General features: G+C 37.4%; 8 non-coding genes and 65 pseudogenes across 8 annotated transcripts; all 73 read left to right on the top strand.

The window, feature by feature from the left end:
• The first annotated feature begins 68 nt into the window (after positions 1-68).
• Positions 69-187, top strand: LOC148500104 (5S ribosomal RNA; annotated as a pseudogene).
• A 116-nt stretch (positions 188-303) lies between these two features.
• LOC148500105 (5S ribosomal RNA) lies at positions 304-422 on the top strand (annotated as a pseudogene).
• A 116-nt stretch (positions 423-538) lies between these two features.
• Positions 539-657, top strand: LOC148500106 (5S ribosomal RNA; annotated as a pseudogene).
• A 116-nt stretch (positions 658-773) lies between these two features.
• Positions 774-892, top strand: LOC148500107 (5S ribosomal RNA; annotated as a pseudogene).
• Positions 893-1,007: 115 nt separating this feature from the next.
• On the top strand, positions 1,008-1,126 carry LOC148500108 (5S ribosomal RNA; annotated as a pseudogene).
• A 116-nt stretch (positions 1,127-1,242) lies between these two features.
• On the top strand, positions 1,243-1,361 carry LOC148500109 (5S ribosomal RNA; annotated as a pseudogene).
• A 116-nt stretch (positions 1,362-1,477) lies between these two features.
• Positions 1,478-1,596, top strand: LOC148500110 (5S ribosomal RNA; annotated as a pseudogene).
• A 351-nt stretch (positions 1,597-1,947) lies between these two features.
• On the top strand, positions 1,948-2,066 carry LOC148500111 (5S ribosomal RNA; annotated as a pseudogene).
• A 116-nt stretch (positions 2,067-2,182) lies between these two features.
• LOC148500112 (5S ribosomal RNA) lies at positions 2,183-2,301 on the top strand (annotated as a pseudogene).
• Positions 2,302-2,651: 350 nt separating this feature from the next.
• LOC148500113 (5S ribosomal RNA) lies at positions 2,652-2,770 on the top strand. The gene has a single exon (XR_015870506.1). It is a non-coding gene; the product is annotated as a 5S ribosomal RNA (ribosomal RNA).
• A 116-nt stretch (positions 2,771-2,886) lies between these two features.
• Positions 2,887-3,005, top strand: LOC148500114 (5S ribosomal RNA; annotated as a pseudogene).
• A 116-nt stretch (positions 3,006-3,121) lies between these two features.
• On the top strand, positions 3,122-3,240 carry LOC148500115 (5S ribosomal RNA). Its single transcript, XR_015870497.1, has one exon. It is a non-coding gene; the product is annotated as a 5S ribosomal RNA (ribosomal RNA).
• A 116-nt stretch (positions 3,241-3,356) lies between these two features.
• Positions 3,357-3,475, top strand: LOC148500116 (5S ribosomal RNA; annotated as a pseudogene).
• A 115-nt stretch (positions 3,476-3,590) lies between these two features.
• On the top strand, positions 3,591-3,709 carry LOC148500117 (5S ribosomal RNA; annotated as a pseudogene).
• Positions 3,710-4,059: 350 nt separating this feature from the next.
• On the top strand, positions 4,060-4,178 carry LOC148500118 (5S ribosomal RNA; annotated as a pseudogene).
• A 351-nt stretch (positions 4,179-4,529) lies between these two features.
• LOC148500119 (5S ribosomal RNA) lies at positions 4,530-4,648 on the top strand (annotated as a pseudogene).
• A 116-nt stretch (positions 4,649-4,764) lies between these two features.
• On the top strand, positions 4,765-4,883 carry LOC148500120 (5S ribosomal RNA; annotated as a pseudogene).
• A 116-nt stretch (positions 4,884-4,999) lies between these two features.
• LOC148500121 (5S ribosomal RNA) lies at positions 5,000-5,118 on the top strand (annotated as a pseudogene).
• Positions 5,119-5,234: 116 nt separating this feature from the next.
• Positions 5,235-5,353, top strand: LOC148500122 (5S ribosomal RNA; annotated as a pseudogene).
• Positions 5,354-5,468: 115 nt separating this feature from the next.
• LOC148500123 (5S ribosomal RNA) lies at positions 5,469-5,587 on the top strand (annotated as a pseudogene).
• Positions 5,588-5,704: 117 nt separating this feature from the next.
• LOC148500124 (5S ribosomal RNA) lies at positions 5,705-5,823 on the top strand (annotated as a pseudogene).
• Positions 5,824-5,939: 116 nt separating this feature from the next.
• On the top strand, positions 5,940-6,058 carry LOC148500125 (5S ribosomal RNA; annotated as a pseudogene).
• Positions 6,059-6,174: 116 nt separating this feature from the next.
• On the top strand, positions 6,175-6,293 carry LOC148500126 (5S ribosomal RNA; annotated as a pseudogene).
• A 115-nt stretch (positions 6,294-6,408) lies between these two features.
• On the top strand, positions 6,409-6,527 carry LOC148500127 (5S ribosomal RNA; annotated as a pseudogene).
• Positions 6,528-6,643: 116 nt separating this feature from the next.
• LOC148500128 (5S ribosomal RNA) lies at positions 6,644-6,762 on the top strand (annotated as a pseudogene).
• A 103-nt stretch (positions 6,763-6,865) lies between these two features.
• LOC148500129 (5S ribosomal RNA) lies at positions 6,866-6,984 on the top strand (annotated as a pseudogene).
• Positions 6,985-7,099: 115 nt separating this feature from the next.
• On the top strand, positions 7,100-7,218 carry LOC148500130 (5S ribosomal RNA; annotated as a pseudogene).
• A 116-nt stretch (positions 7,219-7,334) lies between these two features.
• Positions 7,335-7,453, top strand: LOC148500131 (5S ribosomal RNA; annotated as a pseudogene).
• A 116-nt stretch (positions 7,454-7,569) lies between these two features.
• On the top strand, positions 7,570-7,688 carry LOC148500132 (5S ribosomal RNA; annotated as a pseudogene).
• A 116-nt stretch (positions 7,689-7,804) lies between these two features.
• Positions 7,805-7,923, top strand: LOC148500133 (5S ribosomal RNA; annotated as a pseudogene).
• Positions 7,924-8,039: 116 nt separating this feature from the next.
• Positions 8,040-8,158, top strand: LOC148500134 (5S ribosomal RNA; annotated as a pseudogene).
• Positions 8,159-8,275: 117 nt separating this feature from the next.
• LOC148500135 (5S ribosomal RNA) lies at positions 8,276-8,394 on the top strand (annotated as a pseudogene).
• Positions 8,395-8,510: 116 nt separating this feature from the next.
• On the top strand, positions 8,511-8,629 carry LOC148500136 (5S ribosomal RNA; annotated as a pseudogene).
• A 116-nt stretch (positions 8,630-8,745) lies between these two features.
• On the top strand, positions 8,746-8,864 carry LOC148500137 (5S ribosomal RNA; annotated as a pseudogene).
• Positions 8,865-8,979: 115 nt separating this feature from the next.
• LOC148500138 (5S ribosomal RNA) lies at positions 8,980-9,098 on the top strand. Its single transcript, XR_015871565.1, has one exon. It is a non-coding gene; the product is annotated as a 5S ribosomal RNA (ribosomal RNA).
• A 352-nt stretch (positions 9,099-9,450) lies between these two features.
• On the top strand, positions 9,451-9,569 carry LOC148500139 (5S ribosomal RNA; annotated as a pseudogene).
• A 115-nt stretch (positions 9,570-9,684) lies between these two features.
• LOC148500140 (5S ribosomal RNA) lies at positions 9,685-9,803 on the top strand (annotated as a pseudogene).
• A 117-nt stretch (positions 9,804-9,920) lies between these two features.
• On the top strand, positions 9,921-10,039 carry LOC148500141 (5S ribosomal RNA; annotated as a pseudogene).
• A 116-nt stretch (positions 10,040-10,155) lies between these two features.
• Positions 10,156-10,274, top strand: LOC148500142 (5S ribosomal RNA; annotated as a pseudogene).
• A 116-nt stretch (positions 10,275-10,390) lies between these two features.
• LOC148500143 (5S ribosomal RNA) lies at positions 10,391-10,509 on the top strand (annotated as a pseudogene).
• Positions 10,510-10,624: 115 nt separating this feature from the next.
• On the top strand, positions 10,625-10,743 carry LOC148500144 (5S ribosomal RNA; annotated as a pseudogene).
• Positions 10,744-11,093: 350 nt separating this feature from the next.
• LOC148500145 (5S ribosomal RNA) lies at positions 11,094-11,212 on the top strand. The gene has a single exon (XR_015870813.1). It is a non-coding gene; the product is annotated as a 5S ribosomal RNA (ribosomal RNA).
• A 103-nt stretch (positions 11,213-11,315) lies between these two features.
• Positions 11,316-11,434, top strand: LOC148500146 (5S ribosomal RNA; annotated as a pseudogene).
• Positions 11,435-11,551: 117 nt separating this feature from the next.
• On the top strand, positions 11,552-11,670 carry LOC148500147 (5S ribosomal RNA; annotated as a pseudogene).
• Positions 11,671-11,785: 115 nt separating this feature from the next.
• LOC148500148 (5S ribosomal RNA) lies at positions 11,786-11,904 on the top strand. The gene has a single exon (XR_015871164.1). It is a non-coding gene; the product is annotated as a 5S ribosomal RNA (ribosomal RNA).
• A 117-nt stretch (positions 11,905-12,021) lies between these two features.
• On the top strand, positions 12,022-12,140 carry LOC148500149 (5S ribosomal RNA; annotated as a pseudogene).
• Positions 12,141-12,256: 116 nt separating this feature from the next.
• Positions 12,257-12,375, top strand: LOC148500150 (5S ribosomal RNA; annotated as a pseudogene).
• Positions 12,376-12,491: 116 nt separating this feature from the next.
• Positions 12,492-12,610, top strand: LOC148500151 (5S ribosomal RNA; annotated as a pseudogene).
• Positions 12,611-12,961: 351 nt separating this feature from the next.
• Positions 12,962-13,080, top strand: LOC148500152 (5S ribosomal RNA; annotated as a pseudogene).
• Positions 13,081-13,196: 116 nt separating this feature from the next.
• On the top strand, positions 13,197-13,315 carry LOC148500153 (5S ribosomal RNA; annotated as a pseudogene).
• A 116-nt stretch (positions 13,316-13,431) lies between these two features.
• LOC148500154 (5S ribosomal RNA) lies at positions 13,432-13,550 on the top strand. Its single transcript, XR_015871576.1, has one exon. It is a non-coding gene; the product is annotated as a 5S ribosomal RNA (ribosomal RNA).
• Positions 13,551-13,666: 116 nt separating this feature from the next.
• On the top strand, positions 13,667-13,785 carry LOC148500155 (5S ribosomal RNA; annotated as a pseudogene).
• Positions 13,786-14,137: 352 nt separating this feature from the next.
• LOC148500156 (5S ribosomal RNA) lies at positions 14,138-14,256 on the top strand (annotated as a pseudogene).
• Positions 14,257-14,371: 115 nt separating this feature from the next.
• Positions 14,372-14,490, top strand: LOC148500157 (5S ribosomal RNA; annotated as a pseudogene).
• A 116-nt stretch (positions 14,491-14,606) lies between these two features.
• Positions 14,607-14,725, top strand: LOC148500158 (5S ribosomal RNA; annotated as a pseudogene).
• A 115-nt stretch (positions 14,726-14,840) lies between these two features.
• LOC148500159 (5S ribosomal RNA) lies at positions 14,841-14,959 on the top strand. The gene has a single exon (XR_015870388.1). It is a non-coding gene; the product is annotated as a 5S ribosomal RNA (ribosomal RNA).
• Positions 14,960-15,062: 103 nt separating this feature from the next.
• Positions 15,063-15,181, top strand: LOC148500160 (5S ribosomal RNA; annotated as a pseudogene).
• Positions 15,182-15,296: 115 nt separating this feature from the next.
• Positions 15,297-15,415, top strand: LOC148500161 (5S ribosomal RNA; annotated as a pseudogene).
• Positions 15,416-15,530: 115 nt separating this feature from the next.
• Positions 15,531-15,648, top strand: LOC148500162 (5S ribosomal RNA; annotated as a pseudogene).
• Positions 15,649-15,764: 116 nt separating this feature from the next.
• On the top strand, positions 15,765-15,883 carry LOC148500163 (5S ribosomal RNA; annotated as a pseudogene).
• Positions 15,884-15,999: 116 nt separating this feature from the next.
• LOC148500164 (5S ribosomal RNA) lies at positions 16,000-16,118 on the top strand (annotated as a pseudogene).
• A 352-nt stretch (positions 16,119-16,470) lies between these two features.
• On the top strand, positions 16,471-16,589 carry LOC148500165 (5S ribosomal RNA; annotated as a pseudogene).
• A 116-nt stretch (positions 16,590-16,705) lies between these two features.
• Positions 16,706-16,824, top strand: LOC148500166 (5S ribosomal RNA; annotated as a pseudogene).
• Positions 16,825-16,940: 116 nt separating this feature from the next.
• On the top strand, positions 16,941-17,059 carry LOC148500167 (5S ribosomal RNA; annotated as a pseudogene).
• Positions 17,060-17,175: 116 nt separating this feature from the next.
• On the top strand, positions 17,176-17,294 carry LOC148500168 (5S ribosomal RNA; annotated as a pseudogene).
• A 116-nt stretch (positions 17,295-17,410) lies between these two features.
• On the top strand, positions 17,411-17,529 carry LOC148500169 (5S ribosomal RNA; annotated as a pseudogene).
• Positions 17,530-17,645: 116 nt separating this feature from the next.
• On the top strand, positions 17,646-17,764 carry LOC148500170 (5S ribosomal RNA). Its single transcript, XR_015870661.1, has one exon. It is a non-coding gene; the product is annotated as a 5S ribosomal RNA (ribosomal RNA).
• Positions 17,765-18,114: 350 nt separating this feature from the next.
• LOC148500171 (5S ribosomal RNA) lies at positions 18,115-18,233 on the top strand (annotated as a pseudogene).
• A 103-nt stretch (positions 18,234-18,336) lies between these two features.
• Positions 18,337-18,455, top strand: LOC148500172 (5S ribosomal RNA; annotated as a pseudogene).
• A 117-nt stretch (positions 18,456-18,572) lies between these two features.
• Positions 18,573-18,691, top strand: LOC148500173 (5S ribosomal RNA; annotated as a pseudogene).
• A 115-nt stretch (positions 18,692-18,806) lies between these two features.
• Positions 18,807-18,924, top strand: LOC148500174 (5S ribosomal RNA; annotated as a pseudogene).
• Positions 18,925-19,040: 116 nt separating this feature from the next.
• Positions 19,041-19,159, top strand: LOC148500175 (5S ribosomal RNA; annotated as a pseudogene).
• A 116-nt stretch (positions 19,160-19,275) lies between these two features.
• LOC148500176 (5S ribosomal RNA) lies at positions 19,276-19,394 on the top strand (annotated as a pseudogene).
• The last annotated feature ends 306 nt before the right edge of the window (positions 19,395-19,700 follow it).

A 19,700-nucleotide genomic window follows, 5' to 3' on the forward strand; every position in this document is an offset into this window, starting at 1 on the left:
TTTTTCAACTTCTCAATGAATTTACTTGAGTTAAGAAGTAATAGAGGTCTAAAGTTAATGTTTTGAGCACCTACAGCCAAGCCACACTGGATATGCCCAATCTCGTCTGATTGTGGAAGCTATGCAGTGTTGGTCCTGGTTAGTTCTTGGATGGGAGACCACCTGGGAATACCAGGTGCTGTAGGTAATTTAATGCAGCCATAACATTCTTTTCTATTACATTTTACATTTAATTTTTTCAACTTATCAATGAATTTACTTGAGTTAAGAAGTAAAAGAGGTCTAAAGTTAATGTTTGTGAGCACCTACAGCCAAACCACACTGGACATGCCCAATCTCGTCTGAACTTGGAAGCTATGCAGTGTTGGGAATGGTTAGTACTTCGATGGGAGACTACCTGGGAATCCCAGGTGCTGTAGGTAATTTTATACTGCCATAACATTCTTTTCTACTACATTTTACATTTAATTTTTTCAACTTATCAATGAATTTACTTGTGTTAAGAAGTAATAGCGGTCTAAATTTAATGCTTTTGAGCACCTACAACCAAACCACAGTGGACATGCCCAATCTCATCTGATCTTGGAAGCTATGCAGTGTTGGGCCTGGTTAGTACTTGGATGGGAGATCACCTGGGAATACCAGGAGCTGTAGGTAATTTTATACTGCCATAACATTCTTTTCTATTACATTTTACATTACATTTTTTCAACTTATCAATGAATTTACTTGAGTTAAGAAGTAAAAGAGGTCTAAAGTTAAAGTTTTTGAGCGCCTACAGCCAAACCACACTGGACATGCCCAATCTCGTCTGATCTTGGAAGCTATGCAGTGTTGGGCCTGGTTAGTACTTGAATGGGAGACCACCTGGGAATACCAGGTGCTGTAGGTAATTTTATACTGCCATAACATTCTTTTCTATTAAATTTTAATTTAATTTTTTCAACTTATCAATAAATTTACTTGAGTTAAGAAGTAAAAGATGTCTAAAGTTAATGTTTTTGAGCACCTACAGTCAAACCACACTGGACATGCCCAATCTCGTCTGATCTTGGAAGCTATGCAGTGTTGGGCCTTGTTAGTACTTGGATGGGAGACCACCTGGGAATACCATGTGCTGTAGGTAATTTTATACTGCCATAACATTCTTTTCTATTACATTTTACATTTAATTTTTTCAACTTATCAATGAATTTACTTGAGTTAAGAAGTAATAGAGGTCTAAAGTTAAAACTTTTGAGCACCTACAGCCAATCCACACTGGAAATGCCCAATCTCGTCTTATCTTGGTAGCTATGCAGTGTTGGGCCTGGTCAGTACTTGGATGGGAGACCACCTGGGAAAACCAGGTGCAGTAGGTAATTTTATACTGCCATAACATTCTTTTCTATTACATTTTACATTTAATTTTTTCAACTTATCAATGAATTTACTTGAGTTAAGAAGTAATAGAGGTCTAAAGTTAATCTTTTTGAGCACCTACAGCCAAATCACACTGGACATGTCCAATCTCGTCTGATCTTGGAAGCTATGCAGTGTTGGGTCTGGTTAGTACTTGGATGGGAGACCAACTTGGAATACCAGGTGCTGTAGGTAATATTATACTGCCATAACAGTCTTATCTATTACATTTTACATTTAATTTTTTCAAATTATCAATGAATTTACTTGAGTAAAGAAGTAAAAGAGGTCTAAAGTTAATGTTATTGAGGGCCTACAGCCAAACCACACAGGACATGCCCAATCTCGTCTGATCTTGGATGCTATGCCGTGTTGGGCCTGGTAAGTACTTGGATGGGAGAACACCTTTGAATACCAGGTGCTGTACATCATTTTATACTGCCATAACATTCTTTTCTATTACATTTTACATTTAATTTTTTCAACTTATCAATGAATTTACTTGAGTTAAGAAGTAATAGAGGTCTAAAGTTAATGTTTTTGAGCACATACAGACAAACCACACTGCACATGCCCAATCTCATCTGATCTTGGAAGCTATGCAGTGTTGGGCCTGGTTAGTACTTGGATTGGAGACCACCTGAGAATACCAGGTGCAATAGGTAATTTTATACTGCCATAACAGTCTTTTCTATTCCATTTTACATTTAATTTTTTCAACTTATCAATGAATTTACTTGAGTTAAGAAGTAATAGAGGTCTAAAGTTAATGTTTTTGAGCACCAACAGCCAAACCACACTGGACATGCCCATTCTCATCTGATCTTGGAAGCTATGCAGTGTTGGGCCTGGTTAGTATTTAGGTGGGAGACCACCTGGGAATACCAGGTGCTGTAGGTAATTTTATACAGCCAAAACATTCTTTTCTATTACATTTTACATTTAATTTTTTCAACTTATCAATGAATTTACTTGAGTTAAGAAGTAAAAGAGGTATAAAGTTAATGTTTTGAGCACCTACATCCAAGCCACACTGGATATTCCCAATCTCGTCTGATTGTGGAAGCTATGCAGTGTTGGTCCTGGTTAGTTCTTGGATGGGAGCCCACCTGGGAATACCAGGTGCTGTAGGTAATTGAATGCAGCCATAACGTTCTTTTCTATTACATTTTACATTTAATTTTTTCAACTTATCAATGAATTTACTTGAGTTAAGAAGTAAAAGAGGTATAAAGTTAATGTTTGTGAGCACCTACAGCCAAACCACGCTGGACATGCCCAATCTCGTCTGAACTTGGAAGCTATGCAGTGTTGGGCCTGGTTAGTACTTGGATGGGAGACCACCTGGGAATACCAGGTGCTGTAGGTAAGTTTAAGCAGCCATAACATTCTTTTCTATTACATTTTACATTTAATTTTTTCAACTTATCAATGAATTTACTTGAGTTAAGAAGCAATAGAGGTCTAAAGTTAATGCTTTTGAGCACCTACAGCCAAACCACACTGGGAATGCCCAATCTCGTCTGATCTCGGAAGCTATGCAGTGTTGGGCCTGGTTAGTACTTGGATGGGAGACCACCTGGGAATACCACGTGCTGTAGGTAAATATTTATAGCCATAACATTCTTTTCTATTACATTTTAAATTTAATTTTTTCAACTTATCATTGAATTTACTTGAGTTTAGAAGTAATAGAGGTCTAAAGTTAATGTTTTTGAGCACCTACAGCCAAACCACACTGGACATGCCCAATCTCGTCTGATCTTGGAAGCTATGCAGTGTTGGGCCTGGTTAGTACTTGGATGGGAGACCACCTGAGAATACCAGGTGCTGTAGGTAATTTTATGCAGCCATAACATTCTTTTCTATTACATTTTACATTTAATTTATTCAACTTATCAAAGAATTTACTTGAGTTAAGAAGTAAAAGAGGTCTAAAGTTAATGTTTTTGAGCACCTACAGCCATACCACATTGGACATGCCCAATCTCGTCTGATCTTGGAAGCTATGCAGTGTTGGACCTGGTTAGTATTTGGACAGGAGACCACCTAGGAATCCCAGGTGCTGTAGGTAATTTTATACTGCCATAACAATCTTTTCTATTACATTTTACATTTAATTTTTTCAACTTATCAATGAATTTACTTGAGTTAAGAAGTAATAGAGGTCCAAAGTTAAGGCTTTTAGCACCTACAGCCAAACCACACTGTACATGCCCAATCTCGTCTGATCTTGGAAGCTATGCAGTGTTGGGCCTGGTTAGTACTTGGCTGGGAAACCACCTAGGAATACCAGGTGCTGTTGGTAATATTATACTGCCATAACAGTCTTATCTATTACATTTTACATTTAATTTTTTCAAATTATCAATGAATTTACTTGAGTAAAGAAGTAAAAGAGGTCTAAAGTTAATGTTTTTGAGGGCCTACAGCGAAACCACACTGGACATGCCCAATCTCGTCTGATCTTGGATGCTATGCCGTGTTGGGCATGGGAAGTACTTGGATGGGAGAACACCTGGGAATACCAGGTGCTGTACATCATTATATACTGCCATAACATTCTTTTCTATTACATTTTACATTTAATTTTTTCAACTTATCAATGAATTTACTTGAGTTAAGAAGTAATAGAGGTCTAAAGTTAAGGCTTTTAGCACCTACAGCCAAACCACACTGTACATGCCCAATCTCGTCTGATCTTGGAAGATATGCAGTGTTGGGCCTGGTTAGTACTTGGTTGGGAAACCACCTAGGAATACCAGGTGCTGTTGGTAATATTATACTGCCATAACAGTCTTATCTATTACATTTTACATTTAATTTTTTCAAATTATCAATGAATTTACTTGAGTAAAGAAGTAAAAGAGGTCTAAAGTTAATGTTTTTGAGGGCCTACAGCTAAACCACACTGGACATGCCCAATCTCGTCTGATCTTGGATGCTATGCCGTGTTGGGCATGGGAAGTACTTGGATGCGAGAACACCTGGGAATACCAGGTGCTGTACATCATTTTATACTGCCATAACATTCTTTTCTATTACATTTTACATTTAATTTTTTCAACTTATCAATTAATTTACTTGAGTTAAGAAGTAATAGAGGTCTAAAGTTAATGTTTTTGAGCACCAACAGCCAAACCACACTGGACATGCCCAATCTCGTCTGATCTTGGAAGCTATGCAGTGTTGGGCTTGGTTAGTATTTGGATGGGAGACCACCTAGGAATCCCAGGTGCTGTAGGTAATTTTATACTGCCATAACAGTATTTTCTATTACATTTTACATTTAATTTTTTCAAATTATCAATGAATTTACTTGAGTTAAGAAATAAAAGAGGTCTAAAGTTAACGCTTTTGAGCACCTACCGCCAAACCACACTGGACATGCCCAATCTCGTCAGATCTTGGAAGCTATGCAGTGTTGGGCCTTGTTAGTATTTTAACGGGAGACCACCTGGGAATACCAGGTGCTGTAGGTAATTTTATATAGCCATAACATTCTTTTCTATTACATTTTACATTACATTTTTTCAACTTATCAATGAACTTACTTGAGTTAAGAAGTAAAAGAGGTCTAAAGTTAATGTTTTTGAGCACCTACAATCAAACCACAGAGGACATGCCCAATCTCGTCTGATCTTGGAAGCTATGCTGTGTTGGGCCTGGTTAGTACTTGGATGGGAGACCACCTGGGAATACCAGGTGCTGTAGGTAATTTTATACAGCCAAAACATTCTTTTCTATTACATTTTACATTTAATTTTTTCAACTTATCAATGAATTTACTTGAGTTAAGAAGTAATAGAGGTCTAAAGTTAATGTTTTTGAGCACCAACAGCCAAACCACACTGGACATGCCCAATCCCGTCTGATCTTGGAAGCTATGCAGTGTTGGGCCTGGTTAGTACTTGGATGGAAGACCACCTGGGAATACCAGGTGCTGTAGGTAATTTTAAGCAGCCATAACATTCTTTTCTATTACATTTTAAATTTAATTTTTTCAACTTCTCAATGAATTTACTTGGGTTAAGAAGTAATAGAGGTCTAAAGTTAAGGTTTTGAGCACCTACAGCTAAGCCACACTGGATATGCCCAATCTCATCTGATCGTGAAAGTTATGCAGTGTTGGGCCTGGTTAGTTCTTGGATGGGAGACCACCTGGGAATACCAGGTGCTGTAGGTAATTTTAAGGCAGCCATAACGTTCTTTTCTATTACATTTTACATTTAATTTTTTCAACTTATCAATGAATTTACTTGAGTTAAGAAGTAAAAGAGGTATAAAGTTAATGTTTGTGAGCACCTACAGACAAAACACACTGGACATGCCCAATCTCGTCTGATCTTGGAAGCTATGCAGTGTTGGGCCAGGTTAGTACTTGGATGGGAGACCACCTGGGAATACCAGGTGCTGTAGGTAATTTTAAGCAGCCATAACATTCTTTTCTATTACATTTTACATTTAATTTTTTCAACTTATCAATGAATTTACTTGAGTTAAGAAGTAATAGAGGTCTAAAGTTAATGTTTTTGAGCACCTACAGCCAAACCACACTGGATATGCCCAATCTCGTCTGATCGTAGAAGCTATGCAGTGTTGTGCCTGGTTAGTACTTGGATGGGAGACCACCTGGGAATACCAGGTGCAGTAGGTAATTTAATGCAGCCATAACATTCTTTTCTATTACATTTTACATTTAATTTTTTCAACTTATCAATGAATTTACTTGAGTTAAGAAGTAAAAGAGGTATAAAGTTAATGTTTTTGAGCACCTACAGCCAAACCACACTGGACATGCCCAATCTCATCTGATCTTGGATGCTATGCAGTGTTGGACCTGGTTAATACTTGGATTGGAGACCACCTAGGAATCCCAGGTGCTGTAGGTAATTTTATACTGCCATAACAGTCTTTTCTAATACATTTTACATGTAATTTTTTCAACTTATCAATGAATTTACTTGAGTTAAGAAGTAATAGAGGTCTAAAGTTAAGGCTTTTAGCACCTACAGCCAAACCACACTGGACATGCCCAATCTCGTCTGATCTTGGAAACTATGCAGTGTTGGCCCTGGTTAGTACTTGGATGGGAGACCACCTGGGAATACCAGGTGCTGTAGGTAATTTTATATAGCCATAACATTCTTTTCTATTACATTTTACATTACATTTTTTCAACTTAGCAATGAATTTACTTGAGTTAAGAAGTAAAAGAGGTCTAAAGTTAATATTTTTCAGCACCTATAGCCAAACCACACTGGACATGGCCAATGTCGTCGGATCTTGGAAGCTATGCTGTGTTGGGCCTGGTTAGTACTTGGATGGGAGACCACCTGGGAATACCAGGTGCTGTAGGTAATTTTATATAGCCATAACATTCTTTTCTATTACATTTTTTTAACTTAGCAATGAATTTACTTGGGTTAAGAAGTAATAGAGGTCTAAAGTTAATGTTTTGAGCACCAACAGCCAAGCCACACTGGATATGCCCAATCTCGTCTGATCGTGGAAGCTATGCAGTGTTGGGCCTGGTTAGTTCTTGGATGGGAGACCACCTAGGAATCCCAGGTGCTGTAGGTAATTTTATACTGCCATAACAGTATTTTCTATAACATTTTACATTTAATTTTTTCAACTTATCAATTAATTTACTTGAGTTAAGAAGTAATAGAGGTCTAAAGTTAATGTTTTGAGCACCAACAGCCAAGCCACACTGGATATGCCCAATCTCGTCTGATCTTGGAAGCTATGCAGTGTTGGGCCTGGTTAGTATTTGGATGGGATACCACCTAGGAATCCCAGGTGCTGTAGGTAATTTTATACTGCCATAACAGTATTTTCTATAACATTTTACATTTAATTTTTTCAACTTATCAATTAATTTACTTGAGTTAAGAAGTAATAGAGGTCTAAAGTTAATGTTTTTGAGCACCAACAGCCAAACCACACTGGACATGCCCAATCTCGTCTGATCTTGGAAGCTATGCAGTGTTGGGCTTGGTTAGTATTTGGATGGGAGACCACCTAGGAATCCCAGGTGCTGTAGGTAATTTTATACTGCCATAACAGTATTTTCTATTACATTTTACATTTAATTTTTTCAAATTATCAATGAATTTACTTGAGTTAAGAAATAAAAGAGGTCTAAAGTTAACGCTTTTGAGCACCTACCGCCAAACCACACTGGACATGCCCAATCTCGTCAGATCTTGGAAGCTATGCAGTGTTGGGCCTTGTTAGTATTTTAACGGGAGACCACCTGGGAATACCAGGTGCTGTAGGTAATTTTATATAGCCATAACATTCTTTTCTATTACATTTTACATTACATTTTTTCAACTTATCAATGAACTTACTTGAGTTAAGAAGTAAAAGAGGTCTAAAGTTAATGTTTTTGAGCACCTACAATCAAACCACAGAGGACATGCCCAATCTCGTCTGATCTTGGAAGCTATGCTGTGTTGGGCCTGGTTAGTACTTGGATGGGAGACCACCTGGGAATACCAGGTGCTGTAGGTAATTTTATACAGCCAAAACATTCTTTTCTATTACATTTTACATTTAATTTTTTCAACTTATCAATGAATTTACTTGAGTTAAGAAGTAATAGAGGTCTAAAGTTAATGTTTTTGAGCACCAACAGCCAAACCACACTGGACCTGCCCAATCCCGTCTGATCTTGGAAGCTATGCAGTGTTGGGCCTGGTTAGTACTTGGATGGAAGACCACCTGAGAATACCAGGTGCTGTAGGTAATTTTAAGGCAGCCATAACGTTCTTTTCTATTACATTTTAAATTTAATTTTTTCAACTTATCAATGAATTTACTTGAGTTAAGAAGTAAAAGAGGTATAAAGTTAATGTTTGTGAGCACCTACAGACAAACCACACTGGACATGCCCAATCTCGTCTGATTTTGGAAGCTATGCAGTGTTGGGCCAGGTTAGTACTTGGATGGGAGACCACCTGGGAATACCAGGTGCTGTAGGTAATTTTAAGCAGCCATAACATTCTTTTCTATTACATTTTACATTTAATTTTTTCAACTTATCAATGAATTTACTTGAGTTAAGAAGTAATAGAGGTCTAAAGTTAATGTTTTTGAGCACCTACAGCCAAACCACACTGGATATGCCCAATCTCGTCTGATCGTAGAAGCTATGCAGTGTTGTGCCTGGTTAGTACTTGGATGGGAGACCACCTGGGAATACCAGGTGCAGTAGGTAATTTAATGCAGCCATAACATTCTTTTCTATTACATTTTACATTTAATTTTTTCAACTTATCAATGAATTTACTTGAGTTAAGAAGTAAAAGAGGTATAAAGTTAATGTTTTTGAGCACCTACAGCCAAACCACACTGGACATGCCCAATCTCGTCTGATCTTGGATGCTATGCAGTGTTGGACCTGGTTAATACTTGGATTGGAGACCACCTAGGAATCCCAGGTGCTGTTGGTAATTTTATACTGCCATAACAGTCTTTTCTAATACATTTTACATTTAATTTTTTCAACTTATCAATGAATTTACTTGAGTTAAGAAGTAATAGAGGTCTAAAGTTAAGGCTTTTAGCACCTACAGCCAAACCACACTGGACATGCCCAATCTCGTCTGATCTTGGAAACTATGCAGTGTTGGGCCTGGTTAGTACTTGGATGGGAGACCACCTGGGAATACCAGGTGCTGTAGGTAATTTTATATAGCCATAACATTCTTTTCTATTACATTTTACATTACATTTTTTCAACTTAGCAATGAATTTACTTGAGTTAAGAAGTAAAAGAGGTCTAAAGTTAATATTTTTCAGCACCTATAGCCAAACCACACTGGACATGGCCAATGTCGTCTGATCTTGGAAGCTATGCTGTGTTGGGCATGGTTAGTACTTGGATGGGAATCCACCTGGGAATACCAGGTGCTTTAGGTAATTTTATACTGCCATAACATTCTTTTCTATTACATTTTACATTTCATTTGTTTCAACTTATCAATGAATTTACTTGAGTTAAGAAGTAATAGAGGTCTAAAGTTAATCTTTTTGAGCACTTACAGCCAAACCACACTGGACATGTCCAATCTCGTCGGATCTTGGAAACTATGCAGTGTTGGTCATGGTTAGTACTTGGATGGGAGACCACCTAGGAATACCAGGTGCTGTAGGTAATTTTATTCTGCCATAACAGTCTTATCTATTACCTTTTACATTTAATTTTTCAAAATTATCAATGAATTTACTTGAGTAAAGAAGTAAAAGAGGTCTAAAGTTAAGGCTTTTAGCACCTACAGCCAAACCACACTGGACATGGCCAATGTCATCTGATCTTGGAAGCTATGCAGTGTTGGGCATGGTTAGTACTTGGATGGGAATCCGCCTGGGAATACCAGGTGCTGTAGGTAATTTTATACTGCCATAACATTCTTTTCTATTACATTTTACATTTAATTTTTTTCCACTTATCAATGAATTTACTTGAGTTAAGAAGTAATAGAGTTCTAAAGTTAATCTTTTTGAGTACCTACAGCCAAACCACACTGGACATGCCCAATCTTGTCTGATCTTGGAAGCTATGCAGTGTTGGGCCTGGTTAGTACTTGGATGGGAGACCACCTGGGAATATCAAGTGCTGTAGGTAATTTTAAGCAGCCATAACGTTCTTTTCTATTACATTTTAAATTTAATTTTTTCAACTTATCAATGAATTTACTTGAGTTAAGAAGTAATAGAGGTCTAAAGTTAATATTTTTGAGCACATACAGCCAAACCACACTGGATATGCCCAGTCTCGTCTGATCTTGGAAGCTATGCAGTGTTGTGCTTGGTTAGTACTTGGATGGGAGACCACCTGGGAATACCAGGTGCTGTAGGTAATTTTATGCAGCCATAACATTCTTTTCTATTACATTTTACATTTAATTTTTTCAACTTATCAATGAATTTACTTGAATTAAGAAGTAAAAGAGGTCTAAAGTTAATGTTTTTGAGTACCTACAGCCAAACCACACTGGACATGCCCAATTTTGTCTGATCTTGGAAGCTATGCAGTGTTGAACCTGGTTAGTACTTGGATGGGAGTCCTCCTAGGAATCCCAGGTGCTGTAGGTAATTTTATACTGCCATAACAGTCTTTTCTATTACATTTTACATTTAATTTTTTCAACTTATCAATGAATTTACTTGAGTTAAGAAGTAATAGAGGTCTAAAGTCAACGCTTTTATCACGTACAACCAAACCACACTGGACATGCCCAATCTCGTCTGATCTTGAAAGCTATGCAGTGTTGGGCCTGGTTAGTACTTAGATGGGAGACCACCTGGGAATACCAGGTGCAGTAGGTAATTTTATATAGCAATAACATTCTTTTCTGTTACATTTTACATTACATTTTTTCAACTTAGCAATGAATTTACTTGAGTTAAGAAGTAAAAGAGGTCTAAAGTTAATATTTTTCAGCACCTATAGCCAAACCACACTGGACATGGCCAATGTTGTCTGATCTTGGAAGCTATGCAGTGTTGGGCATGGTTAGTACTTGGATGGGAATCCACCTGGGAATACCAGGTGCTGTAGGTAATTTTATACTGCCATAACAGTCTTTTCTATTACATTTTACATTTAATTTTTTCAACTTATCAATGAATTTACTTGAGTTAAGAAGAAATAGAGGTCTAAAGTTAAGGCTTTTATCACCTATAGCCAAACCACACTGGACATGCCCAATCTCGTCTGATCTTGGAAGCTATGCAGTGTTGGGCCTGGTTAGTACTTGGATGGGAGACCACCTGGGAATACCAGGTGCTGTAGGTAATTTTATATAGCCATAACATTCTTTTCTATTACATTTTTTTAACTTAGCAATAAATTTACTTGGGTTAAGAGGTATTAGAGTTCTAAAGTTAATGTTTTGAGCACCAACAGCCAAGCCACACTGGATATGCCCAATCTCGTCTGATCGTGGAAGCTATGCAGTGTTGGGCCTGGTTAGTTCTTGGATGGGAGACCACCTGGGAATACCAGGTGCTGTAGGTAATTTTAAGGCAGCCATAACATTCTTTTCTATTACATTTTACATTTAATTTTTTCAACTTATCAATGAATTTACTTGAGTTAAGAAGTAATAGAGGTCTAAAGTTAATGTTTTAGAGCACCTACAGCCAAACCACACTGGACATGCCCAATCTCGTCTGATCTTGGAAGCTATGCAGTGTTGGGCCTGGTAAGTACTTGGATGGGAGACCACCTGGGAATACCAGGAGCTGTAGGTAATTTTATACTGCCATAACATTCTTTTCTATTACATTTTACATTTCATTTTTCAACTTATCATTGAATTTACTTGAGTTAAGAAGTAAAAGAGGTCTAAAGTTAATGTTTTTGAGCACCTACAGCCAAACCACACTGGACATGCCCAATCTCATCTGAACTTGGAAGCTATACAGTGTTGGGCTTGGTTAGTACTTGGATGGGAGACCACCTGGGAATACCAGGTGCTGTAGGTAATTTTAAACTGCCATAACATTCTTTTCTATTACATTTTAAATTTTAATTTTTTCAACTTATCAATGAATTTACTTGAGTTAAGAAGTAATAGAGGTCTAAAGTTAATGTTTATGAGCACCTACAGCCAAACCACACTGGACATGCCCAATCTTGTCTGATCTTGGAAGCTATGCAGTGTTGGGCCTGGTTAGTACTTGGATGGGAGACCACCTGGGAATACCAGGTGCAGTAGGTAGTTTTATGCAGCCATAACATTCTTTTCTATTACATTTTACATTTAATTTTTTCAACTTATCAAAGAATTTACTTGAGTTAAGAAGTAAAAGAGGTCTAAAGTTAATGTTTTTGAGCACCTACAGCCATACCACACTGGACATGCCCAATCTCGTCTGATCTTGGAAGCTATGCAGTGTTGGACCTGGTTAGTATTTGGACAGGAGACCACCTTGGAATCCCAGGTGCTGTAGGTAATTTTATACTGCCATAACAGTCTTTTCTATTACATTTTAAATTTTAATTTTTTCAACTTATCAATGAATTTACTTGAGTTAAGAAGTAATAGAGGTCTAAAGTTAAGGCTTTTAGCACCTACAGCCAAACCACACTGTACATGCCCAATCTCGTCTGATCTTGGAATCTATGCAGTGTTGGGCCTGGTTAGTACTTGGATGGGAAACCACCTAGGAATACCAGGTGCTGTTGGTAATATTATACTGCCATAACAGTCTTATCTATTACATTTTACATTTAATTTTTTCAAATTATCAATGAATTTACTTGAGTAAAGAAGTAATAGAGGTCTAAAGTTAATGTTTTTGAGGGCCTACAGCTAAACCACACTGGACATGCCCAATCTCGTCTGATCTTGGTTGCTATGCCGTGTTGGGCATGGGAAGTACTTGGATGGGAGAACACCTGGGAATACCAGGTGCTGTACATCATTTTATACTGCCATAACATTCTTTTCTATTACATTTTACATTTAATTTTTTCAACTTATCAATGAATTTACTTGAGTTAAGAAGTAATAGAGGTCTAAAGTTAATGTTTTTGTGCACCTACAGACAAACCACACTGGACATGCCCAATCTCATCTGATCTTGGAAGCTATGCAGTGTTGGGCCTGGTTAGTACTTGGATGGGAGACCACCTGGGAATACCAAGTGCAAAAGGTAATTTTATACTGCCATAACAGTCTTTAATATAACATTTTACATTTAATTTTTTCAAAATATCAATGAATTTACTTGAGTAAAGAAGTAAAAGAGGTCTAAAGTTAATGTTTTTGAGGGCCTTCAGCCAAACCACACTGGACATGCCCAATCTCATCTGAACTTGGAAGCTATGCAGTGTTGAGCTTGGTTAGTACTTGGATGGGAGACCACATGGGAATACCAGGTGCTGTAGGTAATTTTATACTGCCATAACATTCTTTTCTATTACATTTTACATTTAATTTTTCCAACTTATCAATGAATTTACTTGAGTTTAGAAGTAATAGAGGTCTAAAGTTAATGTTTTTGAGCACCTACAGCCAAACCACACTGGACATGCCCAATCTCATCTGATCTTGGAAACTATGCAGTGTTGGGCCTGGTTAGTACTTGGATGGGAGACCACCTGGGAATTCCAGGTGCTGTAGGTAATTTTAAGCAGCCATAACTTTCTTTTCTATTACTTTTTACATTTAATTTTTTCAACTTATCAATGAATTTACTTGAGTTAAGAAGTAATAGAGGTCTAAAGTTAATGCTTTTGAGCACCTACAGCCAAACCACACTGGGCATGCCCAATCTCGTCTGATCTTGGAAGCTATGCAGTGTTGGGCCTGTTTAGTACTTAGATGGGAGACCACCTGGGAATACCACGTGCTGTAGGTAATTTTATATAGCCATAACATTCTTTTCTATTACATTTTAATTTTTATTTTTTTAACTTATCAATGAATTTACTTGAGTTAAGAAGTAATAGAGGTCTAAAGTTATTGTTTTTGAGCACCTACAGCCAAAAAAACACTGGATATGCCCAATCTCGTCTGATCGTAGAAGCTATGCAGTGTTGCGTCTGGTTAGTACTTGGATGGGAGACAACCTGGGAATACCAGGTGCTGTAGGTAATTTCATGCAGCCATAACATTCTTTTCTATTACATTTTACATTTAATTTTTTCAACTTATCAATGAATTTAGTTGAGTTAAGAAGTAAAAGAGGTATAAAGTTAATGTTTTTGAGCACCTACAGCCAAACCACACTGGACATGCCCAATCTCGTCTGATCTTGGCAGCTATGCAGTGTTGGACCTGGTTAATACTTGGATGGGAGACCACCTAGGAATCCCAGGTGCTGTAGGTAATTTTATACTGCCATAACAGTCTTTTCTAATACATTTTACATTTAATTTTTTCAACTTATCAATGAATTTACTTGAGTTAAGAAGTAATAGAGGTCTAAAGTTAAGGTTTTTAGCATCTACAGCCAAACCACACTGGACATGCTCAATCTCGTCTGATCTTGGAAACTATGCAGTGATGGGCCTGGTTAGTACTTGGATGGGAGACCACCTGGGAATACCAGGTGCTGTAGGTAATTTAATGCAGCCATAACATTCTTTTCTATTACATTTTACATTACATTATTTCAACTTATCAATGAATTTACTTTAGTTAAGAAGTAATAGAGGTCTAAAGTTAATGTTTTTGAGCACTTACAGCCAAACCACACTGGACATGCCCAATCTCGTCTGATCTTGGAAGCTATGCAGTGTTGGGCCTGGTTAGTACTTGGTTGGGAGACCACCTGGGAATACCAGGTGCTGTAGGTAATTTTATATAGCAATAACATTCTTTTCTGTTACATTTTACATTACATTTTTTCAACTTAGCAATGAATTTACTTGAGTTAAGAAGTAAAAGAGGTCTAAAGTTAAGGCTTTTATCACCTACAGCCAAACCACACTGGACATGCCCAATCTCGTCTGATCTTGGAAGCTATGCAGTGTTGGGCCTGGTTAGTACTTGGATGGGAGACCACCTGGGAATACCAGGTGCTGTAGGTAATTTTATATAGCCATAACATTCTTTTCTATTACATTTTTTCAACTTAGCAATGAATTTACTTGGGTTAAGAAGTAATAGAGGTCTAAAGTTAATGTTTTGAGCACCTACAGCCAAGCCACACTGGATATGCCCAATCTCGTCTGATCGTGGAAGCTATGCAGTGTTGGGCCTGGTTAGTACTTGGATGGGAGACCACCTGGGAATACCTGGAGCTGTAGGTAATTTTATACTGTCATAACATTCTTTTCTATTACATTTTACATTTCATTTTTCAACTTTTCATTGAATTTACTTGAGTTAAGAAGTAATAGAGGTCTAAAGTTAATGTTTTTGAGCACCTACAGCCAAACCACACTGGACATGCCCAATCTCGTCTGATCTTGGAAGCTATGCAGTGTTGGGCCTGGTTAGTACTTGGATGGGAGACCACCTGGGAATACCAGGAGCTGTAGGTAATTTTATACTGCCATAACATTCTGTTCTATTACATTTTACATTTCAATTTTCAACTTATCATTGAATTTACTTGAGTTAAGAAGTAAAAGAGGTCTAAAGTTAATGCTTTTGAGCACCTACAGAAAACCACACTGGACATGCCCAATCTCATCTGAACTTGGAAGCTATACAGTGTTGGGCCTGGTTAGTACTTGGATGGGAGACCACCTGGGAATACCAGGTGCTGTAGGTAATTTTAAACTGCCATAACATTCTTTTCTATTACATTTTAAATTTAATTTTTTCAACTTATCAATGAATTTACTTGAGTTAAGAAGTAATAGAGGTCTAAAGTTAATGTTTATGAGCACCTACAGCCATACCACACTGGACATGCCCAATCTCGTCTGATTTTGGAAGCTATGCAGTGTTGGACCTGGTTAGTATTTGGACAGGAGACCACCTTGGAATCCCAGGTGCTGTAGGTAATTTTATACTGCCATAACAGTCTTTTCTATTACATTTTAAATTTTAATTTTTTCAACTTATCAATGAATTTACTCGAGTTAAGAAGTAATAGAGGTCTAAAGTTAAGGCTTTTAGCACCTACAGCCAAACCACACTGTACATGCCCAATCTCGTCTGATCTTGGAAGCTATGCAGTGTTGGGCCTGGTTAGTACTTGGATGGGAAACCACCTAGGAATACCAGGTGCTGTTGGTAATATTATACTGCCATAACAGTCTTTTCTATTACATTTTAAATTTTAATTTTTTCAAATTATCAATGAATTTACTTGAGTAAAGAAGTAATAGAGGTCTAAAGTTAATGTTTTTGAGGGCCTACAGCTAAACCACACTGGACATGCCCAATCTTGTCTGATCTTGGTTGCTATGCCGTGTTGGGCATGGGAAGTACTTGGATGGGAGAACACCTGGGAATACCAGGTGCTGTACATCATTTTATACTGCCATAACATTCTTTTCTATTACATTTTACATTTAATTTTTTCAACTTATCAATGAATTTACTTGAGTTAAGAAGTAATAGAGGTCTAAAGTTAATGTTTTTGTGCACCTACAGACAAACCACACTGGACATGCCCAATCTCATCTGATCTTGGAAGCTATGCAGTGTTGGGCCTGGTTAGTACTTGGATGGGAGACCACCTGGGAATACCAGGTGCTGTAGGTAATTTTATACTGCCATAACAGTCTTTAATATAACATTTTACATTTAATTTTTTCAAAATATCAATGAATTTACTTGAGTTAAGAAGTAATAGAGGTCTAAAGTTAATGCTTTTGAGCACCTACAGCCAAACCACACTGGGCATGCCCAATCTCGTCTGATCTTGGAAGCTATGCAGTGTTGGGCCTGTTTAGTACTTAGATGGGAGACCACCTGGGAATACCATGTGCTGTAGGTAATTTTATATAGCCATAACATTCTTTTCTATTACATTTTAAATTTAATTTTTTTAACTTATCAATGAATTTACTTGAGTTAAGAAGTAATAGAGGTCTAAAGTTATTGTTTTTGAGCACCTACAGCTAAACCACACTGGATATGCCCAATCTCGTCTGATCGTAGAAGCTATGCAGTGTTGGGTCTGGTTAGTACTTGGATGGGAGACAACCTGGGAATACCAGGTGCTGTAGGTAATTTAATGCAGCCATAACATTCTTTTCTATTACATTTTACATTTAATTTTTTCAACTTATCAATGAATTTAGTTGAGTTAAGAAGTAAAAGAGGTATAAAGTTAATGTTTTTGAGCACCTACAGCCAAACCACACTGGACATGCCCAATCTCGTCTGATCTTGGCAGCTATGCAGTGTTGGACCTGGTTAATACTTGGATGGGAGACCACCTAGGAATCCCAGGTGCTGTAGGTAATTTTATGCAGCCATAACATTCTTTTCTATTACATTTTACATTACATTATTTCAACTTATCAATGAATTTACTTTAGTTAAGAAGTAATAGAGGTCTAAAGTTAATGTTTTTGAGCACTTACAACCAAACCACACTGGACATGCCCAATCTTGTCTGATCTTGGAAGCTATGCAGTGTTGGGCCTGGTTAGTACTTGGATGGGAGACCACCTGGGAATACCAGGTGCTGTAGGTAATTTTATGCAGCCATAACATTCTTTTCTATTACATTTTACATTTAATTTTTTCAACTTATCAATGAATTTACTTGAGTTAAGAAGTAAAAGAGGTCTAAAGTTATTGTTTTTGAGTACCTACAGCCAAACCACACTGGACATGCCCAATCTCGTCTGATCTTGGAAGCTATGCAGTGTTGGGCCTGGTTAGTACTTGGTTGGGAGACCACCTGGGAATACCAGGTGCTGTAGGTAATTTTATATAGCAATAACATTCTTTTCTGTTACATTTTACATTACATTTTTTCAACTTAGCAATGAATTTACTTGAGTTAAGAAGTAAAAGAGGTCTAAAGTTAATATTTTTCAGCACCTATAGCCAAACCACACTGGACATGGCCAATGTTGTCTGATCTTGGAAGCTATGCAGTGTTGGGCATGGTTAGTACTTGGATGGGAATCCACCTGGGAATACCAGGTGCTGTAGGTAATTTTATACTGCCATAACAGTCTTTTCTATTACATTTTACATTTAATTTTTTCAACTTATCAATGAATTTACTTGAGTTAAGAAGAAATAGAGGTCTAAAGTTAAGGCTTTTATCACCTACAGCCAAACCACACTGGACATGCCCAATCTCGTCTGATCTTGGAAGCTATGCAGTGTTGGGCCTGGTTCGTACTTGGATGGGAGACCACCTGGGAATACCAGGTGCTGTTGGTAATTTTATATAGCCATAACATTCTTTTCTATTACATTTTTTCAACTTAGCAATGAATTTACTTGGGTTAAGAAGTAATAGAGGTCTAAAGTTAATGTTTTGAGCACCTACAGCCAAGCCACACTGGATATGCCCAATCTTGTCTGATCGTGGAAGCTATGCAGTGTTGGGCCTGTTTAGTTCTTGGATGGGAGACCACCTGGGAATACCAGGTGCTGTAGGTAATTTTAAGGCAGCCATAACATTCTTTTCTATTACATTTTACATTTAATTTTTTCAACTTATCAATGAATTTACTTGAGTTAAGAAGTAATAGAGGTCTAAAGTTAATGTTTTTGCGCACCTACAGCCAAACCACACTGGACATGCCCAATCTCGTCTGATCTTGGAAGCTATGCAGTGTTGGGCCTGGTTAGTACTTGGATGGGAGACCACCTGGGAATACCAGGAGCTGTAGGTAATTTTATACTGCCATAACATTCTTTTCTATTACATTTTACATTTCAATTTTCAACTTATCATTGAATTTACTTGAGTTAAGAAGTAAAAGAGGTCTAAAGTTAATGTTTTTGAGCACCTACAGAAAACCACACTGGACATGCCCAATCTCATCTGAACTTGGAAGCTATACAGTGTTGGGCCTGGTTAGTACTTGGATGGGAGACCACCTGGGAATACCAGGTGCTGTAGGTAATTTTAAACTGCCATAACATTCTTTTCTTTTACATTTTAAATTTAATTTTTTCAACTTATCAATGAATTTACTTGAGTTAAGAAGTAATAGAGGTCTAAAGTTAATGTTTATGAGCACCTACAGCCATACCACACTGGACATGCCCAATCTCGTCTGATCTTGGAAGCTATGCAGTGTTGGACCTGGTTAGTATTTGGATAGGAGACCACCTTGGAATCCCAGGTGCTGTAGGTAATTTTATACTGCCATAACAGTCTTTTCTATTACATTTTAAATTTTAATTTTTTCAACTTATCAATGAATTTACTTGAGTTAAGAAGTAATAGAGGTCTAAAGTTAAGGCTTTTAGCACCTACAGCCAAACCACACTGTACATGCCCAATCTCGTCTGATCTTGGAAGCTATGCAGTGTTGGGCCTGGTTAGTACTTGGATGGGAAACCACCTAGGAATACCAGGTGCTGTTGGTAATATTATACTGCCATAACAGTCTTTTCTATTACATTTTAAATTTAAATTTTTTCAAATTATCAATGAATTTACTTGAGTAAAGAAGTAATAGAGGTCTAAAGTTAATGTTTTTGAGGGCCTACAGCTAAACCACACTGGACATGCCCAATCTTGTCTGATCTTGGTTGCTATGCCGTGTTGGGCATGGGAAGTACTTGGATGGGAGAACACCTAGGAATACCAGGTGCTGTACATCATTTTATACTGCCATAACATTCTTTTCTATTACATTTTACATTTAATTTTTTCAACTTATCAATGAATTT

Source organism: Taudactylus pleione, unplaced genomic scaffold (assembly GCF_031769625.1).
Source record: "Taudactylus pleione unplaced genomic scaffold, aTauple2 ptg000550l, whole genome shotgun sequence".
NCBI lineage: Eukaryota > Metazoa > Chordata > Amphibia > Anura > Myobatrachidae > Taudactylus > Taudactylus pleione.